This window comes from Oncorhynchus masou, chromosome 2 (genome assembly GCF_036934945.1).
Source record: "Oncorhynchus masou masou isolate Uvic2021 chromosome 2, UVic_Omas_1.1, whole genome shotgun sequence".
Lineage (NCBI taxonomy): Eukaryota > Metazoa > Chordata > Actinopteri > Salmoniformes > Salmonidae > Oncorhynchus > Oncorhynchus masou.
In genome coordinates, this window is record NC_088213.1 from 8,802,920 (window position 1) to 8,815,832 (window position 12,913).

A 12,913-nucleotide genomic window follows, 5' to 3' on the forward strand; every position below is an offset into this window, starting at 1 on the left:
TGTGTGGGGGGGGGATGACTGTGTGTGGTGGGGGATGGTGGGATGTGGTGGGGGATGACTGTGTGTGGTGGGGGATGACTGTGTGTGGTGGGGGGATGAGTCTGTGTGTGGTGGGGGGTGACTGTGTGTGGTGGGGGGGATGGGGGGGGGATGACTGTGTGTGTGTGGGGGGATGACTGTGTGTGGTGGGGGTGTGTGTGTGGGGGATGACTGTGTGTGGTGGGGGACTGTGTGTGGTGGGGGGATGACTGTGTGTGGTGGGGGATGACTGTGTGTGGTGGGGGATGACTGTGTGTGGTGGGGGGGATGACTGTGTGTGGTGGGGGGATGACTGTGTGTGGTGGGGGATGACTGTGTGTGGTGGGGGGATGACTGTGTGTGTGTGGGGGGATGACTGTGTGTGGTGGGGGGATGATTGACTGTGTGTGGTGGGGGGATGACTGTGTGGTATGGGATGACTGTGGGGTGGGGGATGACTGTGTGTGGTGGGGGATGACTGTGGTGGTGGGGGGATGACTGTGTGTGGGGGGATGACTGTGTGGGTGGGGGGATGACTGTGTGTGGTGGGGGATGACTGTGTGTGGTGGGGGGATGACTGTGTGTGTGGGGGATGACTGTGTGTGGTGGGGGATGACTGTGTGTGGTGGGGGATGACTGTGTGTGGTGGGGGATGACTGTGTGTGGTGGGGGGATGACTGTGTGTGGTGGGGGGATGACTGTGTGTGGTGGGGGGGGGATGACTGTGTGTGGTGGGGGGATGACTGTGTGTGGTGGGGGGATGACTGTGTGTGGTGGGGGGATGACTGTGTGTGTGGGGGGATGACTGTGTGTGTGGGGGGATGACTGTGTGTGTGGTGGGGGGATGACTGTGTGTGGTGGGGGGTGACTGTGTGTGGTGGGGGGATGACTGTGTGTGGTGGGGGGATGACTGTGTGTGGTGGGGGATGACTGTGTGTGGTGGGGGGATGACTGTGTGTGGTGGGGGGATGACTGTGTGTGGTGGGGGATGACTGTGGGGATGACTGTGTGTGTGGTGGGGGGATGACTGTGTGTGGTGGGGGGATGACTGTGTGTGGTGGGGGGATGACTGTGTGTGGTGGGGGGATGACTGTGTGTGTGGTGGGGGGACTGATGACTGTGTGTGGTGGGGGGGATGACTGTGTGTGGTGGGGGGATGACTGTGTGTGGGTGGGGGGATGACTGTGTGTGGTGGGGGACTGTGTGTGGTGGGGGATGACTGTGTGTGGGGGGGATGACTGTGGGGGGGGGATGACTGTGTGTGGGTGGGGGGATGACTGTGTGTGGGGGGGATGACTGTGTGTGGTGGGGGGATGACTGTGTGTGGTGGGGGGATGACTGTGTGTGTGTGGGGGGATGACTGTGTGTGTGGTGGGGGGATGACTGTGTGTGGTGGGGGATGACTGTGTGTGGTGGGGGGATGACTGTGTGTGTGACTGTGGGGGGGGGGATGACTGTGTGTGGTGTGGTGGGGGGATGACTGTGTGTGGTGGGGGATGGGTGGGTGGGGGATGACTGTGTGTGGTGGGGGATGACTGTGGGGGGATGACTGTGTGTGGTGGGGGGATGACTGTGTGTGGGGGGATGACTGTGGGGGGATGACTGTGTGTGGTGGGGGGATGACTGTGTGTGGTGGGGGGATGACTGTGTGTGTGTGGGGGGTGACTGGGGGGATGACTGTGTGTGGTGGGGGGATGACTGTGTGTGGTGGGGGGATGACTGTGTGTGGGGGATGGTGGGGGATGACTGTGTGTGGTGGGGGGATGACTGTGTGGGGATGACTGTGTGTGGTGGGGGGATGACTGTGTGTGGTGGGGGGATGACTGTGTGTGGGGGGGATGACTGTGGTGGTGGGGGGATGACTGTGTGTGGTGGGGGGATGACTGTGTGTGGTGGGGGGGGATGACTGTGTGTGGGGGGATGGGGGGTGTGTGGTGGGGGGGGATGACTGTGTGTGGTGGGGGGATGACTGTGTGTGGTGGGGGGATGACTGTGTGTGGTGGGGGGATGACTGTGTGTGGTGGGGGGATGACTGTGTGTGTGGGGGGGGATGACTGTGTGTGGTGGGGGGATGACTGTGTGTGTGGGGGATGGGGGATGACTGTGTGTGGTGGGGGGATGACTGTGTGGTGGGGGGATGACTGTGTGTGGTGGGGGGATGACTGTGTGTGGTGGGGGGATGACTGTGTGTGGTGGGGGGATGACTGTGTGTGGTGGGGGGATGACTGTGTGTGGTGGGGGGGGGGATGACTGTGTGTGTGGGGGGATGACTGTGGGTGGGGGGGATGACTGTGTGTGGTGGGGGGATGACTGTGTGTGGTGGGGGGATGACTGTGTGTGGTGGGGGGGGGGATGACTGTGTGTGGTGGGGGGATGACTGTGTGTGGTGGGGGGATGACTGTGTGTGGTGGGGGGGTGACTGGGGGGGGGGATGACTGTGTGTGGGTGGGGGGATGACTGTGTGTGGTGGGGGGGTGTGTGGTGGGGGGATGACTGTGTGTGGGGGATTGACTGTGGGGGGGGTGACTGTGTGACTGTGGTGGGGGGATGACTGTGTGTGGTGGGGGGATGACTGTGTGTGGTGGGGGATGACTGTGTGTGGTGGGGGTGTGGTGGGGTGGATGACTGTGTGTGGGGGGGGATGACTGTGTGTGGTGGGGGATGACTGTGTGTGGTGGGGGGGGATGACTGTGTGTGGTGGGGGGATGACTGTGTGGGGGGGATGACTGTGTGTGTGGGGGGATGACTGTGTGTGGTGGGGGGATGACTGTGTGTGGGTGGGGGGATGACTGTGTGTGGTGGTGGGGGGATGACTGTGTGTGGTGTGGGGGGATGACTGTGTGTGTGGTGGGGGGATGACTGTGTGTGGTGGGGGGATGACTGTGTGTGGTGGGGGGATGACTGGTGTGGGGGGATGACTGTGTGTGTGGTGGGGGATGACTGTGTGTGGTGGGGGGATGACTGTGTGTGTGTGGGGGGGGATGACTGTGTGTGGTGGGGGGATGACTGTGTGTGGGGGGATGACTGTGTGTGGTGGGGGGATGACTGTGTGTGGTGGGGGACTGTGACTGTGTGTGTGTGTGGGGGGGATGACTGTGTGTGGTGGGGGGATGACTGTGTGTGGTGGGGGATGACTGTGTGTGTGTGACTGTGTGTGTGGGGGGATGACTGTGTGTGGTGGGGGGGGGATGACTGTGTGTGGATGACTGTGTGTGTGGGGGGATGACTGTGTGTGGTGGGGGGATGACTGTGTGTGGGGGGATGACTGTGTGTGGTGGGGATGACTGGTGATGACTGTGACTGTGTGGTGGGGGGGATGACTGATGACTGTGTGTGGTGGGATGGATGACTGTGTGTGGTGGGGGGATGACTGTGTGTGATGACTGTGTGTGTGACTGTGTGTGTGTGGTGTTGGTGTGTGTTGGTGTGTTGGGTGGGAGACTGATCACTGACTGGTATTAAAGCCAGATTTGATGTGTGTGGGGGACATCATGAGGCCTCCTATGACTGTGTCCGGACTATGACAGCAAACACCAAAAAGATCAACAAAACCATTCAGATAAAAATTTATCAACAAAACCTCTCCAGAACAAAAGGTCTGTGTGGACAGATACAGATACAACTATGATCAAGTTCCTGGTATAATGGAGACTATGATCATAGTGACTGGTATATAGATGGAGACTATGATCATAGTGACTGGTATATAGATGAGACTATGATCATAGTGACTGGTATATAGATGGAGACTATGATCATAGTGACTGGTATATAGATGGAGACTATGATCATAGTGACTGGTATATAGATGGAGACTATGATCATAGTGACTGGTATATAGATGAGACTATGATCATAGTGACTGGTATATAGATGATCATAGACTGTGTATGATCATATCATAGTGACTGGTATATAGATGGAGACTATGATCATAGTGACTGGTATATAGATGGAGACTATGATCATAGTGACTGGTATATAGATGGAGACTATGATCATAGTGACTGGTATATAGATGGAGACTATGATCATAGTGACTGGTATATAGATGGAGACTATGATCATAGTGACTGGTATATAGATGGAGACTATGATCATAGTGACTGGTATATAGATGGAGACTATGATCATAGTGACTGGTATATAGATGGAGACTATGATCATAGTGACTGGTATATAGATGGAGACTATGATCATAGTGACTGGTATATAGATGGAGACTATGATCATAGTGACTGGTATATAGATGGAGACTATGATCATAGTGACTGGTATATAGATGGAGACTATGATCATAGTGACTGGTATATAGATGAGACTATGATCATAGTGACTGGTATATAGATGGAGACTATGATCATAGTGACTGGTATATAGATGGAGACTATGATCATAGTGACTGGTATATAGATGGAGACTATGATCATAGTGACTGGTATATAGATGGAGACTATGATCATAGTGACTGGTATATAGATGAGACTGGAGACTGGTATATAGATGAGACTATGATCATAGTGACTGGTATATAGATGGAGACTATGATCATAGTGACTGGTATATAGATGGAGACTATGATCATAGTGACTGGTATATAGATGGAGACTATGATCATAGTGACTGGTATATAGATGGAGACTATGATCATAGTGACTGGTATATAGATGGAGAGACTATGATCATAGTGACTGGTATATAGATGGAGACTATGATCATAGTGACTGGTATATAGATGGAGACTATGATCATAGTGACTGGTATATAGATGGAGACTATGATCATAGTGACTGGTATATAGATGGAGACTATGATCATAGTGACTGGTATATAGATGGAGACTATGATCATAGTGACTGGTATATAGATGGAGACTATGATCATAGTGACTGGTATATAGATGGAGACTATGATCATAGTGACTGGTATATAGATGGAGACTATGATCATAGTGACTGGTATATAGATGGAGACTATGATCATAGTGACTGGTATATAGATGGAGACTATGATCATAGTGACTGGTATATAGATGGAGACTATGATCATAGTGACTGGTATATAGATGGAGACTATGATCATAGTGACTGGTATATAGATGGAGACTATGATCATAGTGACTGGTATATAGATGGAGACTATGATCATAGTGACTGGTATATAGATGGAGACTATGATCATAAGAGATCATAGACTGGTATATAGATGGAGACTATGATCATAGTGACTGGTATATAGATGGAGACTATGATCATAGTGACTGGTATATAGTGACTGGTAGATGGAGACTATGATCATAGTGACTGGTATATAGATGGAGACTATGATCATAGTGACTGTATATAGACTGGTATAGTGACTGATGGAGACTATGATCATAGTGACTGGTATATAGATGGAGACTATGATCATAGTGACTGGTATATAGATGGAGACTATGATCATAGTGACTGGTATATAGATGGAGACTATGATCATAGTGACTGGTATATAGATGGAGACTATGATCATAGTGACTGGTATATAGATGGAGACTATGATCATAGTGACTGGTATATAGATGGAGACTATGATCATAGTGACTGGTATATAGATGGAGACTATGATCATAGTGACTGGTATATAGATGGAGACTATGATCATAGTGACTGGTATATAGATGGAGACTATGATCATAGTGACTGGTATATAGATGGAGACTATGATCATAGTGACTGGTATATAGATGGAGACTATGATCATAGTGACTGGTATATAGATGGAGACTATGATCATAGTGACTGGTATATAGATGGAGACTATGATCATAGTGACTGGTATATAGATGGAGACTATGATCATAGTGACTGGTATATAGATGGAGATGATCTAGTGACTGGTGATCATAGTGACTGGTATATAGATGGAGACTATGATCATAGTGACTGGTATCATAGTGACTGATGGAGACTATGATCATAGTGACTGGTATATAGATGGAGACTATGATCATAGTGACTGGTATATAGATGGAGACTATGATCATAGTGACTGGTATATAGATGGAGACTATGATCATAGTGACTGGTATATAGATGGAGACTATGATCATAGTGACTGGTATATAGATGGAGACTATGATCATAGTGACTGGTATATAGATGGAGACTATGATCATAGTGACTGGTATATAAGATGGAGACTATGATCATAGTGACTGGTATATAGATGGAGACTATGATCATAGTGACTGGTATATAGATGGAGACTATGATCATAGTGACTGGTATATAGATGGAGACTATGATCATAGTGACTGGTATATAGATGGAGACTATGATCATAGTGACTGGTATATAGATGGAGACTATGATCATAGTGACTGGTATATAGATGGAGACTATGATCATAGTGACTGGTATATAGATGGAGACTATGATCAGTGACATAGAGGATAGGGAGACTATGATCATAGTGACATACCAGATGTGTGCAGCGATATCACAGTGTTTTCTGAAGAGGCCGCCCTGATCGGTACCTGAAGGGAAAACAAAGACAGACATTTATCATTTAGCTAGAAAACATACCAAAGAGCATCAAATCAATGGAGCAGGCCTAGACCTTCTGGATGCAGCTCTGATTCTCCCAGACCAAAGACTCTGTGTGAAGGATTGGTGCAGCTCCGTGAGTAGGCCTAGGCCCTGTGGTGCAGCTCAGCAGGCCTAGGCCTGTGGTGCAACAAAGACAGCATTTATCATTGGTAGCTAGAAAACTCCCAGACCAAATCAATGGCCAGAGAGGCCTAGACCTTCTGGTGCAGCTCTGATTCTCCCAGACCAAAGCTCTGTGTGAAGGATTGGTGCAGCTCCGTGATTCTGCAGCCATGAGCAGGCCTAGGCCCTGTGGTGCAACTCCATGAGCAGGTCTAGACCCTATGGTGCAGCTCTGATTCAGGCCTGTGTGCAGGATTGGTGCAGCTCTGTGAGCAGGCCTAGGCCCTGTGGTGCAGCTCCGTGAGCAGGCCTAGGCCCTGTGGTGCAGCTCCGTGAGCAGGCCTAGGCCCTGTGGTGTAGCTCCACGAGCAGATCTTGGCCCAGTGAAAGAATGCAGTGTAGCAGTCATGGTCATCTGGATGTGGTTTCTCTTCAGCCAGTCACCATAAAGAAGCTTTAGTTCTCCACAGAGAGCCCTGCGTGTACACTGAACCTATAGACTGGCCAAGATGAATAAAGTTAACATACAGGCTATGGCCAGAGTCAATTAATGTTTGTAAACTTGTTTTTGGTTTGGGCCCGAGCTAAAGATAGAGTGGTGTGTGGAGGGGGAGGAGGAGGGGGGGAGTTGTTGCTCGTTGAGAAGGGACCTGACTTCACCAGGTAGCAGGGGACTGAGGTCAGGCACACCGCAGAAACTAGAAAACCCATCGTTCCAATTTGGTAAACCCATCCAGTCAGTAAGGATGCTGCATCAGGGTGCTGCACCAGGATGCTGTATTAGGATGCTACATCAGGATGCTACATCAGGATGCTGTTTTAGGATGCTGCATTAGGATGCTGCATTAGGATGCTACATCAGGATGCTACATCAGGATGCTACATCAGGATGCTGAATTAGGATGCTACATCAGGATGCTACATCAGGATGCTGTTTTAGGATGCTGTATTAGGATGCTGCATTAGGATGCTACATCAGGATGCTGTATTAGGATGCTGTATTAGGATGCTGCATTAGGATGCTACATCAGGATGCTACATCAGGATGCTGTATTAGGATGCTGTATTAGGATGCTGGATGCATTAGGATGTATTAGGATGCTGGATATTAGGATGCTGTATTAGGATGCTGCATTAGGATGCTACATCAGGATGCTGTATTAGGATGCTGCATCAGGGTGCTGCATTAGGATGCTGCATTTATATAGTAACACACGGGCATAGTAACCAACCAGCATAGCAACACACCAGCATAGTAACCAACCAGCATAGCAACACACCAGCATAGTAACACACCAGCATAGTAACACACCAGCATAGTAACCAACCAGCATAGCAACACACCAGCATAGTAACACACCAGCATAGTAACACACCAGCATAGTAACACACCAGGATAGTAACACACCAGCATAGTAACACACCAGCATAGTAACACACCAGCATAGTAACACACCAGCATAGTAACACACCAGCATAGTAACACACCAGCATAGTAACACACCAGGATAGTAACACACCAGCATAGTAACACACCAGCATAGTAACACACCAGCATAGTAACACACCAGCATAGTAACACACCAGCATAGTAACACACCAGCATAGTAACATAACAGCATAGTAACACACCAGCATAGTAACACACCAGCATAGTAACACACCAGGATAGTAACACACCAGCATAGTAACACACCAGCATAGTAACACACCAGGATAGTAACACACCAGCATAGTAACACACCAGCATAGTAACACACCAGCATAGTAACACACCAGCATAGTAACATAACAGCATAGTAACACACCAGCATAGTAACACACCAGCATAGTAACACACCAGCATAGTAACACACCAGCATAGTAACACACCAGGATAGTAACACACCAGCATAGTAACACACCAGCATAGTAACACACCAGCATAGTAACACACCAGCATAGTAACACACCAGCATAGTAACACACCAGCATAGTAACACACCAGCATAGTAACACACCAGCATAGTAACACACCAGGATAGTAACACAACAGCATAGTAACACACCAGCATAGTAACACACCAGCATAGTAACACACCAGCATAGTAACACACCAGCATAGTAACACACCAGCATAGTAACATAACAGCATAGTAACACACCAGCATAGTAACACACCAGCATAGTAACACACCAGCATAGTAACACACCAGCATAGTAACACACCAGGATAGTAACACACCAGCATAGTAACACACCAGCATAGTAACACACCAGCATAGTAACACACCAGCATAGTAACACACAGGCATAGTAACATACCAGCATAGTAACACACCAGCATATTAACATACAAGCATAGTAACACACCAGCATAGTAACACACCAGCAGAGTAACACACAGGCATAGTAACATACCAGCATAGTAACATACCAGCATAGTAACATACCAGCATAGTAACACACCAGCAGAGTAACACACAGGCATAGTAACATAACAGCATAGTAACATAACAGCATAGTAACACACCAGCATAGTAACACACCGGTATAGTAACACACGGGCATAGTAACCAACCAGCATAGCAACACACCAGCATAGTAACCAACCAGCATAGCAACACACCAGCATAGTAACACACCAGCATAGTAACACACAGGCATAGTAACATACCAGCATAGTAACACACAGGCATAGTAACACACCAGCAAAGTAACACACCAGCATAGTAACATACCAGCATAGTAACAAACCAACATAGTAACATATCAGCATAGTAACACACAGGCATAGTAACATACCAGCATAGTAACATACCAGCATAGTAACATACCAGCATAGCACACACCCGCATAGTAACACACCAGCATAGTAACACACCAGCATAGTAACACACCAGCATAGTAACATAACAGCATAGTAACATAACAGCATAGTAACACACCAGCATAGTAACACACCAGCATAGTAACACACCAGCATAGTAACACACCAGCAACTGATATAACAAGGTAACATACCAGCATATACCTAACCTACTGATATAACAAGGTAACATACCAGCATATACCTAACCTACTGATATTACATACCAGCATATACAGTGCCTTGCGAAAGTATTCGCCCCCCTTGAACTTTGCGACCTTTTGCCACATTTCAGGCTTCAAACATAAAGATATAAAACTGTATTTTTTTGTGAAGAATCAACAACAAGTGGGACACAATCATGAAGTGGAACGACATTTATTGGATATTTCAAACTTTTTTAACAAATCAAAAACTGAAGAATTGGGCGTGCAAAATTATTCAGCCCTTTTACTTTCAGTGCAGCAAACTCTCTCCAGAAGTTCAGTGAGGATCTCTGAATGATCCAATGTTGACCTAAATGACTAATGATGATAAATACAATCCACCTGTGTGTAATCAAGTCTCCGTATAAATGCACCTGCACTGTGATAGTCTCAGAGGTCCGTTAAAAGCGCAGAGAGCATCATGAAGAACAAGGAACACACCAGGCAGGTCCGAGATACTGTTGTGAAGAAGTTTAAAGCCGGATTTGGATACAAAAAGATTTCCCAAGCTTTAAACATCCCAAGGAGCACTGTGCAAGCGATAATATTGAAATGGAAGGAGTATCAGACCACTGCAAATCTACCAAGACCTGGCCGTCCCTCTAAACTTTCAGCTCATACAAGGAGAAGACTGATCAGAGATGCAGCCAAGAGGCCCATGATCACTCTGGATGAACTGCAGAGATCTACAGCTGAGGTGGGAGACTCTGTCCATAGGACAACAATCAGTCGTATATTGCACAAATTTTGCCTTTATGGAAGAGTGGCAAGAAGAAAGCCATTTCTTAAAGATATCCATAAAAAGTGTCGTTTAAAGTTTGCCACAAGCCACCTGGGAGACACACCAAACATGTGGAAGAAGGTGCTCTGGTCAGATGAAACCAAAATTGAACCTTTTGGCAACAATGCAAAATGTTATGTTTGGCGTAAAAGCAACACCCTGAACACACCATACCCACTGTCAAACATGGTGGTGGCAGCATCATGGTTTGGGCCTGCTTTTCTTCAGCAGGGACAGGGAAGATGGTTAACATTGATGGGAAGATGGATGGAGACAAATACAGGACCATTCTGGAAGAAAACCTGATGGAGTCTGCAAAAGACCTGAGACTGGGACGGAGATTTGTCTTCCAACAAGACAATGATCCAAAACATAAAGCAAAATCTACAATGGAATGGTTCAAAAATAAACATATCCAGGTGTTAGAATGGCCAAGTCAAAGTCCAGACCTGAATCCAATCGAGAATCTGTGGAAAGAACTGAAAACTGCTGTTCACAAATGCTCTCCATCCAACCTCACTGAGCTCGAGCTGTTTTGCAAGGAGGAATGGGAAAAAATGTCAGTCTCTCGATGTGCAAAACTGATAGAGACATACCCCAAGCAACTTACAGCTGTCATCGCAGCAAAAGGTGGCGCTACAAAGTATTAACTTAAGGGGGCTGAAAAATTTTGCACACCCAATTTTTCAGTTTTTGATTTGTTAAAAAAGTTTGAAATATCCAATAAATGTCGTTCCACTTCATGATTGTGTCCCACTTGTTGTTGATTCTTCACAAAAAAATACAGTTTTATATCTTTATGTTTGAAGCCTGAAATGTGGCAAAAGGTCGCAAAGTTCAAGGGGGCCGAATACTTTCGCAAAGCACTGTACCTAACCTACTGATATAACATACCAGCATATACCTAACCTACTGATATAACATACCAGCATATACCTAACCTACTGATATAACATACCAGCATATACCTAACCTGCTGATATAACAAGGTAACATACCAGCATATACCTAACCTACTGATATAACATACCAGCATATACCTAACCTGCTGATATAACAAGGTAACATACCAGCATATACCTAACCTACTGATATAACATACCAGCATATACCTAACCTACTGATATAACAAGGTAACATACCAGCATATACCTAACCTACTGATATAACATACCAGCATATACCTAACCTACTGATATAACATACCAGCATATACCTAACCTACTGATATAACATACCAGCATATACCTAACCTACTGATATAACATACCAGCATATACCTAACCTATATAACATATCAGCATGATATAACATATCAGCATATACCTAACCTACTGATATAACATACCAGCATATACCTAACCTACTGATATAACAAGGTAACAAGGTAACGCATCAGCATATACCTAACCTACTGATATAACATACCAGCATATACCTAACCTACTGATATAACATACCAGCATATACCTAACCTACTGATATAACATACCAGCATATACCTAACCTACTGATATAACAAGGTAACATACCAGCATATACCTAACCTACTGATATAACAAGGTAACGTACCAGCATATACCTAACCTACTGATATAACATACCAGCATATACCTAACCTACTGATATAACATACCAGCATATACCTAACCTACTGATATAACAAGGTAACATACCAGCATATACCTAACCTACTGATATAACATACCAGCATATACCTAACCTACTGATATAACAAGGTAACATACCAGCATATACCTAACCTACTGATATAACATACCAGCATATACCTAACCTACTGATATAACATACCAGCATATACCTAACCTACTGATATAACAAGGTAACATACCAGCATATACCTAACCTACTGATATAACATACCAGCATATACCTAACCTACTGATATAACATACCAGCATATACCTAACCTACTGATATAACAAGGTAACGTACCAGCATATACCTAACCTACTGATATAACGTACCAGCATATACCTAACCTACTGATATAACATACCAGCATATACCTAACCTACTGATATAACATACCAGCATATACCTAACCTAATGATATAACATACCAGCATATACCTAACCTACTGATATAACATACCAGCATATACCTAACCTACTGATATAACATACCAGCATATACCTAACCTACTGATATAACATACCAGCATATACCTAACCTACTGATATAACAAGGTAACATACCAGCATATACCTAACCTACTGATATAACAAGGTAACATACCAGCATATACCTAACCTACTGATATAACATACCAGCATATACCTAACCTACTGATATAACGTACCAGCATATACCTAACCTACTGATATAACATACCAGCATATACCT

At 46.0% G+C, this 12,913-nt stretch overlaps 1 pseudogene; it reads right to left on the reverse strand.

Moving 5' to 3' along the window:
• LOC135552440 (high affinity cAMP-specific and IBMX-insensitive 3',5'-cyclic phosphodiesterase 8A-like) overlaps positions 1–12,913 on the reverse strand; it is a 90,962-nt pseudogene that overhangs the window by 61,715 nt on the left and 16,334 nt on the right.